Below are 26,327 nucleotides of genomic sequence, written 5' to 3' on the forward strand. Positions count from 1 at the left end.
GACAGGAGCCCCTGGTCCCTTGTGCTGACCACTAGTGCTCCACTCTGCCCTGAAACTGCAACCCAGAACTGCTTATGGGCAATCAGCACCAGCTGTACCTGTGCCAGCAAAGTATCTGTAATCTCTTTCTGACCAGTTATACAAGCACCCTTACTGCCTCAGAGCTGAGAACTCCCAAAGCTGCTGCTGCTGCAGCTGCTGTTGCACCAGCTCTGGACAGGACTTTACACCACTGTGTTAGAGTCCTCTTGGTGACCTAAGTTTACTTATGCCAGAAAAAATGTCTCACCCCGACCTTTTGTTGATTGTGCCACTCCAAAATTTGATTTGAGGTGTTACTTTAAAGTTGCAGGGAAAGGAATGTTGCGAGAGTTCAGCTGGATGAAGTTCAAATGGATCAGGAGTCCCTAATCCATCACCTTGACTTCAACCAAGACTGGTGTTAGTTGCTCTGACCAGTCTCCTTCCACTGCCCCTGTAAAATAGAAAAGAACCAAATTGTATTGACTTCCACAGAGTAGTGAGACATCTGAGATGTGGGGGGCGGGGGTAGCAGACACATCTGGGCAGTGAGAAACAGGGGAAGAAGGTTGCGGGGGGTGGAGAGATGAGGAAGGAGGGAGTGTTCCTGGAGTGTGCATTTCCCCTTTCCAATGTCAGTTTGCAAGCACTTCATTGAGCTCTTGCCCTTCTTTCTGCCCTTGCTCTGTGCTCACCTACTGGGTCTGCCTCCTCCAGACGTCCCACTGCCACTTGCCTCCCCACTCAGAGGAGCACTGCCTGACAGCCTTTCTTCTGGCCCCGTTTACTCTTGGTACCTGTGCTGAAACCTGCTGTGTAATCACAAAGGAAGTCTCCTAGTATCCTCAAGCTGAGGTTTTCCTCCTTTGGAAAATGTTGATAATAATTTTCATTCAGCAAATATTTTATTAAGCACAAGTCTGCTGTGCTCGGCACAACTGATACAAAGACAAAATCATCCTTGTTTCCCCTTCCCCTCAGGAAGCTTACATTCTATCTTCACTACAGTGAGTATGAAGAAAATTCTCTAGTTACAAAAGGTGGAACTTGGGTGAGTCAGCTCAAGAAAGCTCAGAAACCTGAACTGCTTTGATGAGGGAAAGGAGACCACCCCCTGCCTGCACTTAGAGCCTAAATCCACCACCACAGTGCATCCAACACTCACACCGTGCACTTAGAGCCTCCCTTCCATATACCCCCCCCACACACACAACCCCACATTTAGAAAGCACACACACACACACACACCCCTCTGCACTTAGAACCTCTTTCATTTATAAGTCTAGTGACTTCTACTTAAGGCTCCATCTTATGCTACCTCTTCCAGGATAAGGTCCCAGGAGGGCCCAGCTCAGGATCTGTACTGGTGGCTGATGCAAAGGAATTAGGATGACAGGAAAGATGCCCATTCATTCCCTTGTGCCCATGGCCCTTCAGGATACTGCTGCCACCTTTGTGGCACTGAGAGGACTGGGCAGGCAGAGCCCAGGGCCAGACTATGGAAGCTGAGTTGGGCTCCCTACAAGGAAATTTCCTGCCCAAGAGTCCCCTCCTGCAACCACTGTGAGTATTTTCAGAGTATTGCCATTCTGGCAACAGGAGGTTAGTGTTAAAATGTAGGACATCACTGGAAGGGGAGGAGAGGGCCTGGGAATTTCCTCCAGCCTTTGTGGCATAGGAAACAGAACACTTGGATTCAGGAAGAGAAAATCCAGAACAGAGACTAAGGACTGCATTAACCCTAGAATAAAACATAGAAGTGACCACAGCACCAGAGGTCCCTGTCATCTAAAGGCAATAGGAGATAAAAAAGAGAGAAGCCAACATGTACAAATCTATTTGCTCCAAAGGCTGGACGATTCATGCTAGCTCCTAAGTTCCCCATGGAGATCCACTGTCACTGTGATGCTTTATTCTTGGTGGGCAAGGCGAGGGAGCAAGAATGACCTTGGGAAAGAAGCAGATGAAACTGGGCTAACATGGTTAACATTGATGGTGACTATGAATATGCTGGAGTAGTTCTGAATCACAAAATATAACAGACTCTCTATATGGAAGCCTGTAATAGCAATTTAGATTTGGAGTTCTTTCCCACCGCTTAATAGGCCATGTGACCTGCTTATGTCACAGGAATCCTAAGTCACATGTGGTTGGAGGAGCTTCCTGACAGGAAAAGGAAGTTATGTCACAGGAAATGCTGAGAGAGAAAGCAGTTATGGCTGCTAATGGCCACCCTCATGAATGTTAGAACTGAACAGACTGACTTAGCTGTACTGTGAGTTTGTTTTGGGGAAGACCCCAGCAGGGGGGGCAGAGAGGTTTTGGGATGGCGAGGCTCCAGGCTGTGATGTGGTGTTTTAAGTTCCTTGCTGTCATGATAAAGTGGGCTGACTGGCAGTGGGAGCTAAACATTTGGTTATGGGATATGATTCTCTGGTGTCTGAATAAATGTTATAATTCTTTTACCTTCTATATGGAGAGTGTGATACAGAACTTCAGAAGCATATTGACAATTATCATTGACGGTGTGATTATCGCATTACCAATACAAAGATAGAACCAAAACATTTACTCAGACACCAGAAAACCAAATCCCAACAAGAGTAAACCAAATCCATCACAGCAACAGCAGGGAGTAACACCATACCAAAGCTTTACCCCTGCTTCCCTAACATTGCTCCATCTTTCTCTTCTCCTTCACATACAAGATAGAAATGGAAGGAAGGTATCAGGAAGAAAAATAGGCAAGGCACAGAAAGAGGGACAAGCCAAAATTCTGGTAGAGAGGAAGAGGAAAGATATAGGAAGGGGAGAAGGGGGTAGTCAAAAGCAACTTTGTGCCATTTTCCTATAGCACATTAAATCTTGAATGTCTACACATAAAGCTTTATGGCCTGCATTCAATTTAGAAGAGGAATGGGAAGGAAAGAAAGGCAAGATTGTGTAAAAAAATGTTTATTGAATTATTGGTGGAGGCAACTGGTGGTACACTGAATAGAGCACTTCCTAAAGTGAGTTAGGAAGACCTGAGTTCAAGTTTGGCCTCCAACACTTACTAGCTTTGGGATCCTGGGCAAGTGACTTAATCTCTCTTTGCCTCAGTTTCCTATAAAATGGGAAATAAAAACAGCACCTACCTCATGAAGTTGTTGTGAGGATCAAATGACATAATGTTTGTAAGGTGCTTAGCACAGTGCCTGGCTATTCCCGTCCTTTCCCAGGTATGAACTAATCCAACCATTATGGGGAAAAAAACTGGACGCCAGTCAATAAATGTTTATTAAGTGCTCACTGTGTACCAGGTACTGTGCTAAGAAAGATGTAAGATAGTCCCTCTGTGGAGGATCTCACCATTTAACGGAGGAAACAACATGCAAACAACTAAGTACAGGATAAATAGGAAAGAATCCTTAGAGAGAAAGCACTAGAACTGAAATGGATTGGGAAAGGCTTCGTGTAGAAGCTGGTATTCTAACAGAGTCTTGAAGGAAGGCAAGGAAGTCAGGAGGCACAGATGAGAAGGGAAAGTATTGCAGGCATGGGGGCCAGCCAGTGAGGCTTAGAACAGTTTATATCATATTCCAAAATCAGTCAGGAAATTGACAGATGACCAAAGATGGGAATAGTCAATGTGAAAGGGATTGTGGAAACAGAAGTGTGCTAATAAATTACTGGTGAAGCTGTGTACTAGAACACCATTCTGGAAAGCAATTTGGAATTATGCAAATAAGATGACAAAAATGCCCACACACTTTGATCCAGAGATTCCACTGTTAGCCTATAAACAGCACAAAAAGATCACTGATCAAAAGAAAGGTTCCATATAGACCAAAATATTTAAAGAAGCACTTTTCTTGGTAGCAAATAACTGGAAAGAAATTTTTTTAAAAGATAGTGGATTGGCTAAATATTGTGATACATGGATGTAATGGAATATTCCTGCATTATAAAAAACTAAGACAATGCTGAATACAGAGAAGTATATGGACATTTCAAGTGAACTTTTGCAAAGTGATATAAGCAGAGCCAGAAAGAAATATACTCAAAGATTCCACAACAGGAATGGAAAGGGCAACAACCAGAAGACTGAAACTGATTTTGATAAATTAGAGTAAGTTTGATCCAAGAGAGACATGAGTAAGCACCTCCCAAGGCATTTTAAGAGGTAAAGTCTCCACGGTTGTGAAGAATTATATATAATGTTAGATTTTTTTGATGTGTTGATCAATTTGGGATTTTTTTTTCTCTTTCTATTTTTGTTTTTAATTTTTTATACAAGAGCTGGCTCTCTGGGAGAGGCCCAGAACATGGATACAGGGAAAATAAAGGTGATGGAAAACTACATCAATAATAATCTAGTTTTTAAAAAGAAAGGGAGAATAGGTAAGGAATCAATCCATTTATCTGTTCTTCGAAGGTAAAGTCTCTTCAATTCCCCTCCCTCCAAAAGTGTTGGGTCATTCTTTTTGTTTTTATTGCAGATGTCTCTGATGGTAACTTGTTTATTTTTTTCTCAGATTGTGTGAATGTTGTTAGCACACCAGCCATCAGCAAGCCTCCCAGGAAGGCTGGGCTTGTACTGGTTAGCTTATTTTAACCCTGTTTTGTTGAGCTTGCAGATGATACTGATTAACCCCTTTGCTTTATTTACCAAAACTAGTTTCTGTCACTGGGCCCTAAATGCACAAATGCTGCTATCATTCCCTCTTCATACAGATTTTCCAGACTGATTTTCCATTTTTCTTTATCTTGTCTTTGAGAGACCTGCACAAATCTATATCCCCTTGGCAATGAATAGTACATCTGATTTGTTAGGTGCCTGTTGTCATGCCTGGATCTTAGAAGAGAAGTATATAGTGTTTGCAAGCCTGAAATTGAAGCCAAACTGGCCAGTGCAGCCAGTTTGGTCATATATGAACTTTCCTGACAGATTTACATCTTAACTCCACCACATCACATTGGGCCCATTGCTATGCTGCTTCCTTCTGGTACCTGTTATTGGCCAAAAGTGAGCTCAACTAACATCTGATTTTGCTGCACTGGCTCATACCATGTGGATCTGTTCAGTCCTTTCCCAGGCTAAAAAACAAAAGTATGTATGTACACATATGTATATGTATGTGTCTATATTTTTTACATATATGCCTAATATAGGTATGATATATATATATATATATGTGTATATATATATATATATATATATACACACACACACAATAGATATAACCTAGTAATATGTATCCTTTCCTCTTTTTTTGACCTGCTCAGAGTATAGGCCTAGAGGTGTACGCTCCTTGAGGGAAGTGATGCATCTATCAGTAAATATCAGTGTGTTCCTAAAGTGGGGCCAGAACATTTTGGATAACATTATTTTTTAAGAGTAGTAAAAGATTGAATCAAACAAGTATTTGTTAAGCACGTGTTACATACTTACTATATATATACATACACACATCTGTGTGTATATATATGTACGTGTACACATGTGTGTACACACACACACACACATATACATATATACACAAAGCACCAGGGATACAGAGAAATGGTAACAACTGTCCTTGCCTTCAGGAAACTTACATTCTTAAAGCAGACAGTATATATCAATCAGAATGAATGATTGTAAATGATTTCAACCCCTCATCACCCCCCCCACACACACACATACTCCTCTAACGATATGACTCCCTGCCCCAGCTCAAGAACTTAAGATGGCTCCCTATTTCTTGTAGGAAAAAATCTAAATGCTGCTCCTTGGTGTTTAAAGTCAGGCTAACTATGTGCGCTCAACATTTCGTACCTCATACCTTTATATAGGCTGTCTCAAGATTGGAATGTACTCCTTCCTATCTTCTGCCTCTGAGGATCTCAAGCTTCCTTCAAAGTACAGTTCAATAGCTATTTCCAGCACAAGAGCTTTCTTACCCACTCCACTCTAGTCACTAGTGCCCTGTGAAATTACTTTATATAATATTCTTTAAATAATTACACGTCATACGTATTTATCTATGTGTCATGTTCCCTTCAATAAAACACAAGGTACCTGTGGGAAAGGGATGATGGTGATTTTCCTTGGTTATCTGCAGCACAGGTGTTGAATTTTTTTTAAAAAGTGGGAATGAAACAGGCATTTCATATGGGCCAAAAAAGGAGAGTTTATTATTGGGACAAATTAGGCCCACATGATTCAGAAACAATTGGACATACTGTGTTCAGTTGCTTCCATATGGTGTGTACGTATGATGTGTTCCCTTGACTGACCTCTATTTTTTTAACCAGTGCCAAATTGTTTTGATTACTGATTTCTAATATAGTTTGAGATCTGCTACTAGTAGCAGCCATTCCTTCCCATTTTTTTTCATTACTATCCTTGAGAATTTTGACCTTTTGTTCTTCCGTATGAATTCTGGTATTTTTTCTAGCTAGATAATTCTTTGGTAGTTGGGTATTACAGCAAATAAGTATGTGAATTCAGTATTTATTAGTGTGACCTACCTATGAGCAATTGATAATTTTCAAATTATGTAGATCTGCCTTTATTTCCACAAGGAGTGTTTTGCATTTAGTTTGATTCATATAATTCCTTGGTATGTCATGATAGAGGCTCAAATAGTTTATGCCTTCTGGAGTTATTCTGAACAAAATTTCCCTTTCTGACTCTTCCAGCTAGCCTTTTAAGGTGTTGTTTTGCCCTATTTACTAATTATTTAAAAATTCTGAGTCACTGTTTACTAGGTATGTTGGTGTATAGTTTTATTTCTCTGCTTTGTCTTTCCATCATTAAGGTATCAAGAAAATGTTTGGATAGAAAGAGATCTTTCTAGACAGGAATAGAAAGGATCTATTCCTTTCTTCTTATTGAAAACAGTTCATGTGGTATTTGAATAGTTCTTTGAATATTTGATAGAATTCACTTGTAAATCCATCTAGTTCTTGTTTGGTTGGTTTTTGCCCTTTGAAAGCACCTACATGGTTTATTCAATTTCTTTTTCAGTTACTAGAATTTTTAGTCAATTTTTGTTAACTAAATAATTTATATTTTTGTAAGCATGCATCTATTTTTTCTGTATTATCAGTTTCATCGGCATCTAATTTGGCAAAATAGTTTCTGATAATTCCCTGTATTCAGTTGTGAATTATCCTATTTCACTTTTATGTGATTTAGTTATCCTGTCTTTTTTAATTAAATTAGACATTTACTGTTTTTTAAAACTCCTAACTTTATTGATCAATTGGACTTTTAATTTTGTTTATTGATCTCTTTAATTTTCAGAATTTTTTCTTTAGTTGGGTTTTTGATTTGTTATGCTATTTGTAATAGTTGTGTGCTCCGTGTGTTGATTTTTTTCTCTTTTGTTGATAAAAGTGCATAGAGATACAAATTTTCCCCAAAGAACTACTTTAGCTGTGTCCCATAAGTTTTGGCGTGTTGTCTCATTAATTTCATTTTATGTGATGAAATGTTCTATTGTTTCTATAACTTCATCTTGGACTCACCAGTTAGTGGGGATGAAGATGTGAATTTTAGTCTTCTCAGAGGATTGTGGGCATACTTTGGACCTCTCATGCCTCATCCTAGTAGCATCCCTGGAACTAGTGACAAAGCTGTCTTAGACTAACAAACCTGGAACTATTTTTCTTCACAATTCTCATCTATAAGCATGGCTTTCCCACACAATTTGGCTTTAAGTGATTCATGCAGCTTATTGATGAGAAAAGGGCGGATATGTTTCTGATAAAAGACTCTTTGATGTCCAGTATGTTCAGGCAGATTCTATAAATATGAGTTAAACTTCAAGCTTGCACCACTTACTGACGGACTGATTTTGGTTCAACTGAACTTTTGATTCAGCTCCTTTTACATCTTAGATATGAGACCTTTATCATTAGAAAAATCTATTTTTTTATTTTTGAATGGAACAAAAGGTTTTTTGGTTTACCAGGAGATTTGGTTGATCTTTGGTTTGTTTTTTCTTTAGTTTTTTATTAGAAAGAACCTCCATGTGGGAAAAGTGCCTAATACTGCACCATCCACCCAGTGACATGCTTCGTAAATATTGTTAGAATTCAAGCCTCTGATTATAAAGGAGAGCAGGTACCATTCTGCCATTCCTTTCCCCAAATTAATTTCTTTTTGTTTGTTTTTTTTGGTGAATGTGGCCTTTTTCTCGGGACCTGTGAAAACATCACCTCTGGAAGAGTTGACAAGTTAGAGCCCAAAAAAACAATTCCTTCCTATTCCTTCTCTCAATACTGGGGAGAAAACTAGCTGTGTGACCCTGGGAAAGTCACTGAACCTCTCTCATCTTCACTTTCTTCGTCTATAAAATGGGGATAATAAGAGGACTTGCTTCCTAGGATTATTCTGATGATAAAATGAGATTTTTGTGAAGTGTTGTACAAACCTCAAAGCACTATATAAATTCTACCTATTATATCATTATTATGACCATGCCATTGGAAAGATGTTGATGTTTAAAAAATGGGTCTTAGCTTGCTTGCTTTCTCCTATTGAATTTTAGACCCATCTCACTGTTCGTTTGTAGCAAAAGCCCAAGGTAGCAATATTGATAGGCCACCCTTTTCCCAGCCAAATTGAGTGATCTGTTTCCTAAACTCAGCAGCCCACTTTCCTCCTTACTCCTTAGCTTCCTTCAAAGCTCACCTCTGATGTAACCCCCCAATGGGAAACATTTCCTGCCTCATTATTTGTGATCCCTCCTAATTCAGATTAATTTGTACTTGCTAGTTTAAATTTTGCATTGTTCCAATAGAATGTAAGTTATTTGAGGGCAGGGACTTTTTCTGGTTTTTTCCTTCTATTATTAGCACCTAGGACAGTGTCTTTTTATATAGCAGCCTCTGCAAAAAACACTTGCTCATTTGCATTGAATTAATTTTCTTTTTTTCTGTTTGGAGTGATTACGGGTGTCATTTTGGAGGCTCTGTAAATGTTCTTGGGTCCAAGGAAGAACAGGGACTCCATCGTCCATATGACCCCTGACTGGACAGCCTCCAGTCTGAACTATCTCTTAAAGTAAGTTGGAGTAATTTGAAAGTGCACAGCATATCTTCTTCATTTAATGATTTCTTCCAGTTGGGCTTTGATTTTAATCTTTCCTTTAAGCCCTTGAGGATCTGATTACATGTAAACAGCTAATCTGGCAATGACTCCACACTGTTAGGCATAGTCAGTGTCATTCTATTGTAAAGTCATACAATGCTTACTATATCCAGTGACTTCTACCTTTCTTCTGGAAGAAAATATTCATGCTATAGAGTCACACAGCTTATGTACAACTGACAAGCCTTTCACTTCTTTTGTTTCTAACTTGAGTCATGAAGAGATACAAAAGCAATTGTGAAGAAAATTCAAATATTAGCTTAAAATGGGCATAAAACAAGATTCTGAGGTAATGAGGAAAAATGGTGACAGGAGTGTAAAGCATAAGAAACTGTCCTTGGGGTATAAATGTGATGATTAGAAATATCATTACAACTATAACATCTGTTCAAATCTTTTGCCTAGCACCCACTTCACCCTCACGAATGCATGAATGAGGCCTCGGTTTACTAATGCTGCAGTCTGAAGATTAAACATAACGTGATCTGCACTTAATGATCACAGAAATGAAAGCTGAGGGGACAGATATAGCAGTAATGATCCTTGGCATAGGTGTCACAGAGATCACATGTAAACAGGGAGCAAAAGTCTATTATGGAAAGTTGCTCATTAAGTGTCTATGTTACACTGCGAAGGGGAAAGGTGAAATTGCTTCTGAGAGAGAGAATTAATGAAGAATAATAACTGACCAGTGACAGGGAAGCTATTTGGGGCGATTTTTCTTGATAAATTATTAAAAATATAAAACTTTTTATAATGGATCCATATGTCTTTCAGCTTTTGATTTTTGGAGTCTTGAGATTTCAGCACAGGGGAATGAGTTGTCTTGGCCTTATTAATGACTGATCTCAGTGACTACGCAGACAGTAGAGAGTAGCACATTTGGGTTATATAGCCAAGCCACAGAAAACCAAAATGGTCTAGGCTGCTAAGCAGTATGAGTATGGGTTGTTTGCCCCCATGGAGACATGGGCAGCCACTGCCATGCTAAATGAAGCAGATAATTGAGGTAATGATGAAGAGAGTTCACACAGTCCCCAAACCAAATATTGTGCCCATTATCTGTATGGTTCTTTTCTGAGATTATTTTGTATAGCTTTTGCTTTTCTATCACATAGATCTCTCCTCCTATACTATCCCTTATAACAACAAACAAAAGTAAATAATTTTAATATAACCAAGATAAAGGTCTGATACTGAAAAAGTATGAGGTGTTCTATACTCATGACTACTCACTTCTGCAAAGAAGCAAGGAGAAGTACCTTCTCATATCTCTTATTTGGGGCCAAGCTTGGACATCATAATTTTTCAGCATTTATTTTCCATTTTGGAGGGTAGTTCTTTCCATTTATATTTGCATAGTTGTGTATCTGACTTTTATTTTACTTTTCAATGTCTTCCCATGCTTTTCTATTCATTGTAGTCACTGTTTCTTGGAGCTCATTGGCATTCCACTACATTAATATGACATAAGTTGTGGAATAAATTCCCCAATCGGTGGTAATCCACTTTGTTTCTATTTCTTTACTATAGATATTTTGGTGCATATGAGCCTTTCTTTTCGTCATTGACCTCCTTGGAATAGATGCCTAGAAATAAGCTATCTGTGTCAAAGGGCAGAGGTATCTTAATCATGAAATAGAAAAAGAGAAGACTAGTGAACTGAATATGTAGTTTAATAATAGAAAACTAACAAAGCCAAAATATGCATCCATTTATGCTAAATTAAAAAACCCTAAAGAGCATAGGCTTGGGTCATTTTAAAAAATAAGACTAAAAGTATGTAAAACCACAGGTTGGCATTATATTGACAGGAAAAACATATCTATCTAGTTATGGTGAAAGTAATGATTGGTTCTGAACAAAACTGATTACTTCAGTTTTCACTTTATTTTGACCCCTAGGCATTTATCTAGTTTAAATGTACATGGGAAATGAATGGTTAATAAAAAAAAACAGTACGCATTTAACCAGCAAGTTTATGGGACCCTCCATATATTACAATGCAGAGAGTAATGAGGGTCAGGTTGCCCTCTAAACATAGGGGGCAAGTTAAAAAGATTACCTGGGTTAACAAATAATTTCTCTCAGTGGGCTGGTTTGGTCGTTTCAAAAGGCTGCCAGACTTTTAAAGCTTTCCCTTGTCCTTGAGGAAGACTGTTTTCTCACTAGGAGAGGAACACTTTGGTTCAACAGTCATATTTCAAATATTATTAGATGTGTAATGCCAGGATCTTTGCCCACAAAAGTTGGTATGATTTGAGGTCGACAGAGTTTGGTTTTGGAAAAAGCATAAAATGTTGAATAAAATTGGAAAGATGAAGACTCCTTAGTCTGAGACTACTAAAAAGTGAAAGATTTTGCAGAATAAAATCTGTACCCCATCTTTTTTTTTCTTTTTAAATTAAAATGTAGTCTTTTATTAGTTAGAGATTTTAATCCAACAAGAAAGGTCATGTGGACCATTGGACTGAGGGTCAAGAGAGCTATATATCCTAGTCTGGCCTTTTGCCTTAACTTCATTGGCATGTCATACAGGTTTTTGGGGATGGTAAGATAGCTTGTCTCCCTTGACCCCATACCACAACTAACTGCTGTACCATTTGTGGAGAAAGCAGAGACCCTAAAGTAGTATTGGGGGGATACAGGCTCACAATCAGAGATTCAACAGGAGTTAAAAGTATAAGGGTGAGTGGTTCTAACTCCTATGTTCCCCCCAACACAATGAACATAATTAGAGAGGGCAAAGAAAAGTCAGGGTAGCTTTGCTTTGTGCTTCTCTTACTAGTGATTTGGATTATTCTTTCATTTGGTTATATAAGCAGTTTGCGATTCTTCTGAAAACTCTGTTTTGACCATTTATCTATTGCAGAATGGCTTTGAGGTTGTGTGTGTGTGTTTGCATGTGCGCATATGCTTAGTATCTAAGAACAGAATAGAATTTATACACACACACACACACACACACACACACACACACATATATATATGTCCTTAAAGCTGGAGGTAATGGTCAACATGAAAAGATTCATTAAGTGTACTATTTTGTTCACAAAACTTGAACCCTATCCCTGAGTGCCCTGGGGGCCAGAAGGATGTCAATCTTTGTGTGTGTATTTAGGGTAGACAGGCAAGGCTACATCATGAGCTCATCTTGTTTGAAACCTCCCAGATTCCTATCTTTGACTCAGCCTGTTCATTCCCACAATGGGCCCTCTCAGGCTCAATTTTCTTTCTTGGGATGGTTGTTTGTTATGATCTACAGGTATATGCCACCACTTATAGAATATAGACATTAACAGGATGAACCATTGTGGCAGTGAGAAATTTAGAAAAGTCTATTATTTCCTATGGGCACTCCATCCTGTCCACACTCTACTTGTTCTCCATTTACAGTGCCTGTGCCAGGTATGTTCATTATTAAATGAGCCCCCGAGAGTATCCATCTGACTTTATTCAATTGTCTGGGTGTTAGGCATTCTCCCCCCTCCTCCGTTTTCCTCTGAAGGTGGTTAGAGATCCCATCTGGTAGGCTCTGCAGTAGTCTAAGACTTCATTCAGCTAGTCTAATGTTATTTACAAACAAGAGAATATGGAGGCCTCTTCTATTTGGATTTCTGTGCAGTGGATCTTCTCTCTGATCGTAGTGAATACATTTGATTCTGCAATGCCTCACCTGATATTGATATCCAGAGAATCATAAATCAAGGTCACCTGTTGGAGCTTTCAGTGAATCGTTTTGGTATCTGCATGGGAAATGCCCCGTTGTAAGACAGCCTTTAAGGCAACATTTTGCTGTACTAAATCAAAAGTTCTTTCTTTAAACATAATTAACAAACACTAAGCACAGTAGAGATATGTGTTCTCTACGCTGTTTAGCCAATTGTGAGATGGTGAAAATGTGTGCTACAGAGAAACGGCACTTGTGAAACTCTGCATCTTATCTCTTACAACTCTCACTGAGGTTGCCCTTGATGCCAGTGTAGATTCTTTTCATTAAAGTTTTACAGTGTCCTAAAAGCTTAAAACTACACTAGGAATTTTGGGTCACCCTAAATAGATGGAAAATGAAGCATGGAGGTTAGTCGTTGCTGAGGTTCTCTAAGTCACTTTTTGGCTGGGTTATAGTAAGGTCTGATTGTGGTTACTCCCCAGCCTCTCTCCCTCCTGACCCCTTCCTCAATGCCCACATGATTGTGTCTTTCCCTTAAGAGTCTCTAAGTCTTCTTTAAGCACATGTGGGACTATGATCTTAGGGTCCAAGTATCAAGCTCTACTTTCCGTGATGGTGACAAGGGTGCATTATAAAAAGCCTTGGAGATATTTTCCATCTCCTTGTTGTTTATTGGCCTCAGCTTGACTTTTTTTAGTTCTGTCTCTTGCCACCCTTCTCTTTGCTTCTTTTGCCCTCTGTTGCCCCTCTCTGTTTTGAGGTTATATTACTCAGAATCTTTTGCCATCTTTCTCCATAAAGCAGCTTATATCCTTAAGTGGCATAGCTCCAGGCTGCTATATATCTCCCCTTTGCCAGGAAGTCAAAGGTCTGCTGATTAAGGTGCTTTGGGGCTCTTGGAGTTGCCTGCTTTGACTGTAAGGATATTGGAAGGGAAAAGGCAAGTTTCCCCAAGCAATATTCCACAATGGACCATATCCTGGCTATCACAGAAATGACAAATCTATAGAGATTACAGGAACTCACTGAGCTTATTCTCTGTAGCCTAGGGCAAATAAGCATTTGATGGAGTAGAGCAAAGTGCCACCCTAAAAGCCCTCCACACAAGGGGTCACCCTTCCCATTCAGTAAAAATCATACAAGATTCCTCAGAAGATATAACAAAACAAATTGCTCTTCAAACATGGGATATAAATGATTTCTAAAGTTATCTGCACCCAGGCTGGTGGTGGAGTTTGGTAATGGGAGGAGGAATTAATTTAAAGACTAATTTTTCTTTCTGAAATTACATAAAGTTTGCTATTTTATGATTTCCTAATTTGGGTCATTTACTTTCGGTCAGGGTCCCTTCCTTCCCCAGTCTCAGTTTTGTTGACATATCATCAGGCATAATAGTTTCTAGTAGTTGTCTTTATTTCCTATTTTAGTAATTTTTATCAAACTTTAAAATTAAGCAGTTTTTATCCAATCAGTTAATGGATTATCAATTTTGTTATTTTCAAAATGCCATCTTCTGTGCTTATTTGGAGGCTAACTGTAATGTGGATTTTCTTTGTTCTTCCTGAGCTTACTGGGAGGCAGCGTGTCACTGAGACAATTGTTTAGCCAAGGTGTTTTAATTAAGTGTGCACAAGATGTGAGTCAGTCACTGGGTAGTGATGTACCTGAGCTGCTGCCTCAGGCCTCTTGGGTCACTTGCTGATGCAGGTACAAAGAAGAGTTACTTTCTAATAAGCTCCACTGCTCCCATGAGCCTCTAGGGCATCTTAAGGCTTGCCATTAGCTAAGCTCCTCTTCCCCTATTCTCCAACATGGAAGCCATTATTTCAGTGCTTGACTCAGAAGCCACTTTTAATCCCTTCATGACCAGCTTCCAATTCAGTCTAGAATATGAAGTGAGATGCAGCAGAAGTATGCAATTTCCTATCTGATGAGAGCTCCTATCTTGACTTCTACTCTCTTAGGTCCCTTTCAGTGCTACTCAGAGAGGAGTAACTTAGACTCACATAGTTTATCTTCTATAGAATAAAGCAAAGGGGACCTAGGCCAGACACTCCTTCTGCTCCTCCCCCTGTTTACCCCCCATATCTTCAGGTATAGTCAGGGAAAGACCCCCCCCAACTCACTGAAAAGGCTTTAAGGAGTATTTCCTTCTTGTTTGTGGATCACAGACTAAGAAGGTAAAAGAGAAGAGAAGATTTTCCTGGTTCATCCACCCTAGGTGCATAGGACTTGTGGCAGCTCCCAGACTTCAGCTGTTTCTGGGAAGTCCTTGGTCACTATTAGCTACTCTTTTCCCTGGAAGTCTGACTGGGGAAAATGCAGGAAGAGCACAAGCAAACACATAAGAGTTTGTCTTGAGACAGCTAGGTGACTTAGTATTTAGAGTTCAGACTGTGATGGTAAGAAGACCTGAGCTCGAATATAATCTCCAGTACTGATTAGCTAGGTGACCCTGGGAAAGTCACTTTGTCTTTGGACCCCTAACATCCTAGGGGGGCTATGCCTCCTCATCCCACCTATTCTCTATGCAAAGAGTCCCTGGGGACCATGCCAAGTCTCTCTAGGCAAAACATGTGAAACCCATGAAGCATCCTGGGGGTGGTAGATGTTGCAAAGGCCCACAGCAATCCTTTTTTCCAAGGAGTGTAACTTGATTCCTATCCCCAAATGTCTCTTCTTTCTTTTCACTTAATGTAAGTGAAAGAGTTGGAATGGTAGAGTGGCATGATCTGTTGAAGAAGGTAGGATGGAACTGGATTACTTGTGCAGGTAGGAGGGTTGGCCTTGAGAAAGAGAAGCGGTGAAGGAGGAGCTAGGGTTGTGGGAATGATTCAAAGCTGAGGCTGAAAAGGAAGTCAAGAGGGTTCAAGTTGGAAGGCAGACAGGGAGGTGGATTAACAATAGATTTTGGTCAAGTCATCACATTTCAGAACCCTGTGTGAGAGTCATGGAGAACGAGTAAGTTGAGGAAGCAGGAGTTGAGAATGTTTAAGGAATTATCTCTATGTATGTTGAGGTTCCCTAGAATGAGGGCAGGAGATGAAGCTTGGGAGGTAGCCACTGAACTCACTGAAGAGAAAAGGGAGGTGTCCTGGAAAGCAGGAGACAACTGCTCCCAAAATGGTGATTGGGTGGGAGCTACCGCCTCAGTGATGCTTGAAGGAGCAGGCTCCTGAGGGAGTAGAGGGAGAAGGTATAAGTGGCAGAGGGAACGAGGCATGACTGGACTCCAGTGGGGGCTGCAAAGAGGGGCCAGGGAGATGGGGAAAGACTGAAGATGAAAGCAAGCTTGTTGCCTGTGGAGTAGAGAGGACAGTCTCAGAGGGAAGAAGCAAGGTGGAGTCAGGAATTTGTTCATCATTAAGGGAAGATTTTAGATCCATTTTCGATGTCCTTAGGGTGGCTGGTAGTTCAGGCAGAAAGTAGAAAAAACGTTAACTCTAATTCCTCTTAGGCAGGAGACTGTTCCAAGCCCCCCCTGTGTATCACAATGGTCCCCTCTCACAATTCTGAGGGAGGCTGCAGACAAGGCCAGAGCCACATGGCACTATGGTGTTTGGCCCTCCTCTTGCTGGATGTCTGTTAAGTACTGGTCTTGGAGTCTCCAAGTGGGGAGGCCTTCAATAAGCCCAGGCATTAATGCCTGGGGACTGTATATGTAGGGTGGATGGTAGACTGGTTCTTGAGATGTCTGCGACTGGCCAGGTACAAGTGGATTTTTATATTTGATCTTGCTTGTGCTATGGAGTGACATGATCAGTTTGACAGCTTAGAGGAGGCTGGGCTGCCCTGGGAAGAGAATTGCCGCAGGGGAATGAAGCAGCCAGCTAGTGCCAGAGTCCAGCCATGAGGTGCCAAGGGCCTGTGCCAGGGCAGCGCTGGCAGCAGAGAAGAGGTGTATCCAAGGGACCTTATGAAGGAAGAAGCAAGTAAGACTTGGCAGACTGATTTTTGATGGGAAGTGGCGAGTGAGAGAGCTTTGTTTTGGACAATGTTGAGTTGAAGATGGTGGAATGTAGGTCGAGAGCAGTAAGCATAGAGATAATTAAATTCATGGGAGCAGAGAACCTTAGCAAGTGAAATGGTATAGAAGGAGTGTTCAGATAGCGCCATCTGCTGGACAAGATGGGATGGAGTCAATAGCAAAGGGAGTGGAAAAGGATTTCTGTGCTGCAGATGGAGGGCCCAGGTTTGTGATTTTTTTCCAGTAGTAGCAAAGGCAGTCATGGGTAAGAGTAAGAAAATGCTGAGGCTTGGCCAGGACAAGGGGTGGCAGAGAAGAGGAAATTGAGGCACTCAGTCTAGGTCTCTCAGGGAAAAACAGGGGAGAGAACTTTCAACTTTGGGGTCCTTGGCAAGGAAAGCCTTATTTTTGAACTTAGAAACTGAGATCGTTAAGTTTATGTCTCTGAGTCAAGCTTTACATCGTTAGGTCTGGAAATAGGATTCTCACAAACCTAGGGAAGTAAATCCGGCAACTTAGGCATTTTCAGCAAAAGCTTCCATTCTATTCCTAGAGGTAGAAAGGCTCCCATGCTTAGTCCTCCAGTCAGTCAGTAAAGATTGACTATGTACCTCCTATGTGCTGGGAATACCAAAAAGGGAAAACAGTCTCTGCCTTGGAGGAGGCCTCAATCAAACGGAGGAGACAAACTGAAAAAGGCAGACCAACCTGCAGCAATCCATGTGAGGTGAGAGGCCACAGATGAGGAAAGTTGCAAAGGTAGAATTCGGTGGGTAAGAGGGAGGATGACACCTAGGATGTGAGCGCCCTCCAGAGTAATAGGGAAGTCTGGAGGGCAGAAGAAAGATAACAACTGAACCCATAGAAGCCGATGAGATCACCAAGTGAAATAACACAGAGGGAGAAGCTCTAAGAGGACCTCGGAGGGAGACTGAGAAAATGAGATCTGGCCATTAAGAAGAGAATGGGAGGAGAGGCAAGGGACAGCAGTGAGGGAGGCGGACAAATCAAGGCAGACATTTTGAGGCTAGGGGAAATGCGAGTATGTTTGTGGGCAATAGGGAGGTATCGAGATGACATCTGGGTGGTATACAATGAGGGAACTCTCGGCAAATGGCCCGAATGATTTAAAGTGAAATTCAAGAGGAGCTATGAAAAGCTTTGCAAGAGCTGCTGTGGAGAATGAGGGTAGTGAGTTGGAGAAGGCTCCAAGTACAATGAGAACCCAGTTGCATTTGTGTAACCTAAATTCATAGTGGACCCAGGGAGCATAGCTTGGTAATGTTTCTCTACCTTCAGCAGTAAATGATTAAAAGCAGAGGTGAGTCAGGGGAAATGAGTAAGTCAAGGAAGCAGGAGGTTAGGATGTTTGAGGGAGTATGTACTGTGTGTTGAGTTCTAGACTGTGAGCTACAGAGGCAAGAGGGGTATTCTGGAGGGCAGCAGACAGCAACCACTAGGTTTGGGTGAAAGAGTCTGTGATGATGGTGGCAATGGGGACCAGGGAATATTCAAACTCCTCAACTTTGAGTCCAAGGAATGAAAGCTAAAGGGGTGCCCAGGAGATTGGGCTGAGGAGGGGAGCAAGCACTGGCCCCTAAGGCAAAAGGCTGTTGCTGATGGAAGCAGAGACTCTTCTCTTCTGAGGGAGGAGGTGAAATTAAGGAGTTGAAGTACTCTCCCCAGTGATCAGAAAGATGTGAGACTGGAGGTTAAGGCTAAAAGACTGGAGAAACATTAGCATACAGGTAATCTACTCCATGGAAGCTGATAAGCAAGCTCTGTGGGACACCCAGCAAAGGAGAGGTCAGGAAGAAATCGGGAGTGGAGGCACTGGCTGCAGAGGAGATAGAGAAGAGGAAAGGTGGTGAGTAGGGATAGCAACCTTGGCCAGATGTGATGGCAATGTAAAGAGAATCCAGGCTGAGCACTCAATCTCAACGTCTTTTTCAGAGATTTCACTTACAAGTGGCCTCTGGGCCTCAGAAGCATCAAGGTGCCCTACTGTATCGCTAGACCTTAGGTACTTACTAGATATGAACTGGGAATATAAATCTAGAGCTTTACATACCTGAGATTCTACGAAGAAATCTGTGTTTGAGTGTTCAGGTCTTAAGTCAATGCAAAGCCACCTCATGACTTCAAAACTATGATTAGAGATGACCTAAAACCCCCAAGTGTAGATTATACTTAAGTGTCCTAGAGCCATAAAGGCAGAGCTATTAGCCAAGACTTATGTGCCCAAATCTGAAGTATAAGACTAAGGGAGGGGGTCAGTGTCTCTTGTTCTACAGAGATATATGGGAGCTGTTACCCTCCCCCAAAAAGTGAAAGAATTTGTTGCAAAACTTACCTGTCACCGTTCTGTTTACTGAATGATACAGGCCAGCTCCTCACGTGCTGAGCTGATGAAAAAGGAGGCCGGCAGAAGGTCAACCGCCCTGGATCTGAACGGAAGAAGGCTCTTCAGCAGGAGGGGGAGAGAAGGAGATAGAAAGCCTTGTCAGGAGCCACACACAGTAGGAGCAAAGAGCAAGATCAGTCATTTGTAAAGCATGTTATATGCATTACTTCGCAATAAGTTAATGTCTTATTAAGCACCCCCACCTTTAGAGATAAAGAAACTGAGGCTCCGAGTGCTTATATGCTGGGTCCAGAGTCAGCCAGCCGCTATTACGATTGATACACAAATCAAAGAAAGAAGACTATGATTCTATCAGTTACACAAATAGCATCTATTTAAAACCAAAAAGTAGCAGCATCCATAATGGGCATATACAAGGATATCTTTGTCAACACTAAGATTTAATATGTTTCTAGAAATGCTCGCTCTAGCAGTAAGAAAAAGAAAATTGAAGGACTAGAAAAAGAAGAAAATCCCATTCGACCTAAATGGAAGACCAAGCAAACCTCATCCCAAAGGATTTGGCCCCAAGTTTTAAACAATCCAACTTTGGCCAGCCAGCCCTATATACCTTTTTAGCTGAGTAGTCAAAGTAGTAAGATTTCTCAAGGTGGGAGCCCAGACCCCAGACATACCCAATAAGCTGTTCTCAAACTTATCAGCTCCTCTTCATTAAAAATCCCCGATTCCTGACTGGTCACTAAGATTGTGGAGGTTACAATGGAGATGGGACAGGAGGGTCCTGGAAAATACAAATTACTTGGGAAAGATTTTCCTACGTCATCAAAAAAGATGTGAAAACTGGAAAGCAATCAGGAAGAAGTAGGCTTAGGTGTGTGTGTGTGTATACATACACACATATATATGTATATACATACATACACACACTATACTATGTGACCAAGAGCCATTCCCCAATAGATAAGTGGTCAAAATGTCGGTACAAAGAGTTCTCAAAAGGATTTCAAAATATCGATAGTTAAGAAAGAACACAACAAATCACTACTAATAAAAAAAACGTAAATGACTTTACACTCTACAAATTGACAGAAGTAACAAAAAAATGGAAATGTTGGACAGGCTATGATAGATACTGATGCATTGTTGGTGAGACTGTGAAATGGTATAACCAATTTGGAAAGCAATTTGGAATTACATGAATAAAAGAACTAAAATGTCCATATACTTTGAACCGGAGATACTACTACTAGGCTTATATCCCCAAAGAAGCCACTGCTAAGAACAAAGTCCCCATATATATAAAACATTTATAGCAGCATGTTTTGTGATAGTAAATAAGTGGAAACACAGTAGATACCCACCAACTGGGGAATGGCTAAACAAGTGGTTAGTACATGAATGTAATGGAATATTACTGTGATGTAAGAAACGATGAATGTGATTAAATAACAGAGAAGCACTGAAAGATCTATGTGAGCTGATGCAGAGTGAAATAAGTAATACACACAATGACTACAACAATATAAATGGAAAGAACTACACACAAAAAATCAAAAGTTAATATGGCAAAATTAAAAATAACAAGTTTGGCTCAAAAGAGCAGATATGAGGGGATACCCTCACCCCACCTCTTTATAGGTGTTACACATATTTTTTTTGGATTTTTCAATGTATTTCATCAGTTGTGCTGATTTTTCCTTTTATCTTTAAAATAAATATTTGTTACATAGGAGGGGGAAGGATACTATGATGATGTAAAAAACAAAACCAAAACGGAGCCACTGGTGTGATCCTGTAAGTCCAATGGCAGTAGGGTACGAGAATGGCAGAAGGCACAGCCTTTAGTGTTCATTCTGATTTCCATATGTCATCTACCCAATTAGAACACAAAGCATTTGAGGGCAGGAACCATTTTTTGCATCCCCAGTGCTTTGCACAGTGCTACCCACATAGTGCTTGTTGAGTCTATCTTCATTTTTTTGGAGGGGGGAGGTGAGGCAATCGTGGTTAAGTGACTTGCCCAAGGTCACACAGCTAGTAAGTGTCAAGTATTTGAGGCCGAATTTAAACGCAGGTCCTTCTGAGTCCAGGGCTCATGCTCTATTCACTACGCCACCTAGCTGCCCATCTTCATCTTTTTATGTTTTGTTTTTTAATCAGGTAAAACACTGGACAGCTCCACAAGGTGTGAGTTGGCGTGGCAAAACCAATTTTACATGAGTTCACTTTTAGACAATAACAGGTGCCAGAAGGAAGGAGTATAGCAAACCTGATGGGCCCAACATGATGCCGTGGAGGTAAGATGCAAATGCCAGGAGGTCATAAGTGACCAAACTAGATTAATTGGCCAGTTTGACTTCACTTCCAGGCTTGAAATTGTAATAAGTAAATAGTAAAATTCTCCTCTAAGATCCAGGCATGATGACAAATCAGATGTACTATTCATTGCCAAGGAGACATACATTTTGTGCAAATCCCTCCAAGACAAGATAAAGAAAAATGGAAAATCAATCTGGACAATCAGTATGAAGAGGGAGTGACAGCAGTATTTGTACGTTTAGTGCACAGTGACAGAAACTAGCTTTGGTAAATAAAGCAAAGCAACAAATCAGTACCATCTGCAAGCTCAACAAAATGGGGTGAAAATAAGCTAATAGGTGCAAGCCCAACCCTCCCAGGAGGCTTTCTAATGGTCTCTAAGCTATGACTACAGTGAGTGAGCTGCTTAGAGTGCAAAGGGGCTTAGGAGATCCAAAACAGTATCAGAAAAAGGGAAGCCCAAAGAACGGCACTGATCCCCCACAAACAGAGAGGAACATGGACTCAAGGAATCGTTCACCGCTAACTGAAGAGGAATAGACAGCAATGGCGACTGACCAATGGACGACATGAGTGATGTGATGATAACATTCACACACTCTTAAGAAGCAAAACAGACAAGAGGCTACCACCACGATCATCTGCAATTAAAAAAAGGGAGGGGGGGAATAATGTAATCCAGAACTTTTAAGGGGAGGAAATTCCCTTCTAACACTGTTGTAGCATCTGCCCATTCCTGATATTCCTTCCTCTCCTGTGCCCCCTGATTTTGCTCACCGAATTACTTCCATCATACCTCCTTTTAATTAACCTCATCATTTAAAAGGTTGAAAACCCAATGGGGAAGCAGCTAATCTAGCCCAGAATTTCACCCAAAAACAATGGAGGGAAGTACAGGAGTAGATGGCCAGACAATGTATACATGCTTCCTAGATTTAGGGAGAGCGCATCTTAAAGCTTCCAGAAAAAGAACAGGTTATCAGCCCAGGACACGTTGGAAAAGCCTCAAAATATAAACTCCAAAGACAAAGAGAAACAACTCCTGTAAGCAACAAAAGGAAGAGTCCTCTCAAGAGACCAGTAAGAATCCACAAAGACCTTAGTGACCAACAAAAAGTTTAAAAAAAGACATGAACCATGGATGGAAGGAGGACGGATCAAGAAGCATGTCAGCGGCCTCAGAGAAGAGTTACAGGAGTGTTAAGGCTCAGCCTGTGCCAAGGCTACCTACCAAAAACTAATGGGCTTTAGAATAAAAAAGACAAAAGCAAAATGGGTAATTAGGGGTTGAAATCCCAGTTAGGTAGGAACTAGGAAGAGGCCATCTAGCCACTCTTGGTGAGTTCAAGTCACCAGGCAAAGAGGAACTACATCTATCCTGGAGCACTGAAACACTTTGCTGAGTCACTCTCAGTGATCACTAAATATTGCAGAAGGGCAGAAAATGTAGTGTACCAACTGAAGGCCATTGAGCTTGGTTCCAATTACTGGCATAGTAATATGACATACTGGCATAGTATAGGATCTAATGCAAAAGCACCTTTTTTACATCTTTCTGGTTAAAGAGACCTGTGCTTAGTGCTGAGGATACAAACATCTCAGTTGGTCCTCACAACCACCCTGGGAGGTAGGTACTGTTATTATCTCCATTTTACAGATGAGGAAACTGAGGCAAAGATTAAATGATGTACCCAGGGTCTCACAGCTAGTAAATGTCTGAGTTAGAATTTGGAGGATTCCTTACTACAATGCCAGCCCAATCCACTGCATCACCCACCCGGTACAAAATATGGGGCTAAGTCGAATTTCTGCCAGGCTGCTTTCCAGTTTCCTCGGAACTTTTAATCAAAGAGGGAATTCTTTCCTAAGCAATTTATGTTTGCAGGTATAGCAAACACTAAATTAAGTTCAATTATTTCTAATTTCTCTTGTCTAGACAGTTCCATTGATCTATAATCAGTATGAAATGTTTTTAATGATTACCAATTTATAATAGAGTTTGAGGCCTGGAGGTACTTTTATCCCTGCCTTTATTTCCCTTGATATTCAACATCTTGTTTTGCTCCAAATGAATTTTATTATTTTACGTAAATTTGTAAAATATCCCATGGGTAGATTGATTGGTCTAACATTAAAACTTGAAATTAATTTTAGTAGTAGGAATTTTGTGATATTGGCATGGCCTACACAATAAATATTTCTAAGTTGTTCTTTGTTTCTCATGTAACAATAGTATTCTATCATGCAGATACCGCATTTTTGGCATTTCCCAGGTCTTTGCTACCACAAAAATATTTCTGTGAATATTGAATGGAAACTGTCTTTCTGGGGACATGTGCCACAATTGAGATTGCTGGGGCAAGGGCTGTGGCCAGTTTAGTCACTTTTTTGCACAGATCGACATTTTTACCCTATTGGTTCAACACATTCATACCACCACATTGGAGGAGAAAGTGAGGCTGCTGATCTTGCACAGCCCTCCTTCAATCAAATCAAAGTCACCTGCAATCCATATCATCATTTCCCTGTCCTCTTCAAGAATGAAAGACAAACACAACCTGTGAGTAGCCTCTCCTCTCTTCTTGTCTCCTCTGGTCTGGGCTGGTCTCCTCTCTCTCCCCCCTTTCCTCCCTTCTCCCGTCTCTCCTCCTCTCCTTAGAGAGGGGAGGGGAGGGGAAGAGAAGGTCTCCTCTCTTAGAGGTCAGAGGTTTTTTCCTAGAGGTTAGACATTCTCTTCTCCTCTGCTCTACTCTCCTCCCATCTCCTCTTCTCCCTACTCTCCTCACAGAGGGGAGGGAAAGGGAGGAGAGGGTCTCCTCTCTTAGGGGTTAGAGGTCTTCTCTTACAGGTTAGAAGGTCTCTTCTCCTATACTCTACTCTCCTCCCATCTCCTACTCCCTCCTCTCTCTCTCTCCCCTTCCTCCCTGCCCCTACCGTCTCTCTTCCTCTCCTCAGAGAAGGAAAGGGAGGAGAGGGTCTTCTCTCTTAGAGGCTAGAGGGTCTCTTCTCTTTTCTCCTCCTTCCTCTTTCTCCTCACTTTCTTCTCTTCTCCTCCCATTTCCTCCTCTCCTCAGGGGAGGGAAAGGGAGGATAGGATCTCCTCTCTTAGAGGCTAGAGTGTCTCTTTTCCTCTACTCTCCTTCCCTTTCCTCTTCTCTACTCTCCTTGTCTCCATCTCCTCCCTTCTCCCATCTCTCCTCCTCTGCTCGGGGAGGTGAAGGGAGTAGAGGGTCTACTGTCTTAGGGGTTAAAGGTCTTCTCTTAGATGTTAGAGGGTCTCTTCTCTTCTACTCTACACTCCTTGGGGAAGGGAGGAAAGGGTCTCCTCTCATGGGTTAGAGGGTCTCTTTTCCTCTCTTCCCCTCCCTCCTCTTCTGAGAGAAGAGAAGGGACAGGGAGATGGCAAGTGAGGGAGGGAGAAGGAGAGACGGGGAAGTTTTTTTCTTAAGAGTAGGAGATCTTCTCTTCTTCTACCTTCTTCTCTCCCCCTCCCACTCCTCCCTTCCCCTCCCTCTCCTCTTTCCTCCCCTTCTCCTCTCCCCTATCACCCTGTCCCCTTCCCTCTTCTCAGAGGAGAGGAGGAGAGTCAGGAGGGAAAGAGAGGGAAGGGGGAGACAGAACAGGGGAGAAGAGAAAAGACCATTCACCCTTAAGAGAGGAAACCCTATCCTCTGTTCCCCTCCCATCTCCCTCCCCTCTCTTCTCCTCTCTCAGAGGGGAGAGGACAGAGGGAGAGGAAGAGACCCTGTGAGCTCTAAGAAAAATTAATTAGAAACTAAATGACTAAAAAATTGATGGGTGAAGACCAAATCATAGAAACAATCAACAATTTCATGAAAGATAATCACAAGAATGTGATAACATATCCAAATCTGTGGGATGCAGCCAAAACAGTACTCAGGAGAAAATTTATATCTCTAAAGACTTTCATTAATAACAGAGCAAATCAATGAACTGAGCATGCTACTAAAACAAAAAAAAACTAGAAAACCAACAAATTAACCCCTCTGAATAAGTACCAAAATAGAAATCTTGAAGATTAAAGAAGGAGCTACAAAATTGAAAGTAAAAAATTCAATTAATAAATAACATCAGGAGCAATTTTTAAGCACAATAAAATAAATAAGCCATTAGGTAATTTGGTTTTTAAAAATGAAAAGCGGAATTCATAAAGAGTAAAGGAAAGAAAGCAATTATTAGGTGCTCTTTTATACAACTATATAGCAATAAAACTAACTGAAATGGATGAATATTTAGAAAAATATAAATTGCCCAAATTAGCAGAACAGGAAGTAGAATACTTAAATAACCATATCTTAGAAAAAGAAATGGAACAAACCATGAATGAACTCCCAAAGAAAAAGAAAAATAGGACCAGATGGTTTTGCAAGCAAATTCTACAAAAAAAAAAAACTTAAAGAGTAACTAATTCCAGTATTACACAGATTCTCAAAAAAAAAAAAAAACAGGAAAATGAGTCTTACCAAATTCCTTTTATGACACAGATATGGTCTTGATACCTAAAGAAGAGAGAGTTAAAACAGAAAAACAGAGCTATAGAATTATTTCCCTAATGAACACTGATGCAAAAATTTTGAATAAAATACTAGCATAGAAACGACAAGAATATATCACAAACAACAGGCTGGATTTATACCACAAATGCAAGACTGAATCAACATTAGGGAAAGTATAAGTATAATTGACTATATTAATAACAAAGCAACAAAAATCATGAATATTTCAGCAGATAGATAAAAAAGCTTTTTACAAGAGATAACACCCATTCCTGTTTTAAAAAAAAAGATTAGAAATCATAGGAATAAATGGAGGTTTCTCTAAAATGATAAGTACTATC

General features: G+C 40.8%; 1 long non-coding RNA gene across 3 annotated transcripts in view; it reads right to left on the reverse strand.

The window, feature by feature from the left end:
* The window catches only part of LOC118832570, a 111,380-nt gene continuing 85,053 nt past the window's right edge, over window positions 1–26,327 (reverse strand). For all 3 annotated transcript variants that reach the window (XR_005009213.1, XR_005009212.1, XR_005009211.1), the window contains 3 exons: window positions 25,954–25,989; window positions 19,139–19,249; window positions 1–475 (listed from right to left, as the gene is read on the reverse strand). This is a non-coding gene — a long non-coding RNA (uncharacterized LOC118832570). The remainder of the gene's footprint in view (window positions 476–19,138; window positions 19,250–25,953; window positions 25,990–26,327) is intronic.

The sequence above is a fragment of the Trichosurus vulpecula genome, chromosome X (assembly GCF_011100635.1).
Source record: "Trichosurus vulpecula isolate mTriVul1 chromosome X, mTriVul1.pri, whole genome shotgun sequence".
In the NCBI taxonomy this organism is placed as follows: Eukaryota; Metazoa; Chordata; class Mammalia; order Diprotodontia; family Phalangeridae; genus Trichosurus; species Trichosurus vulpecula.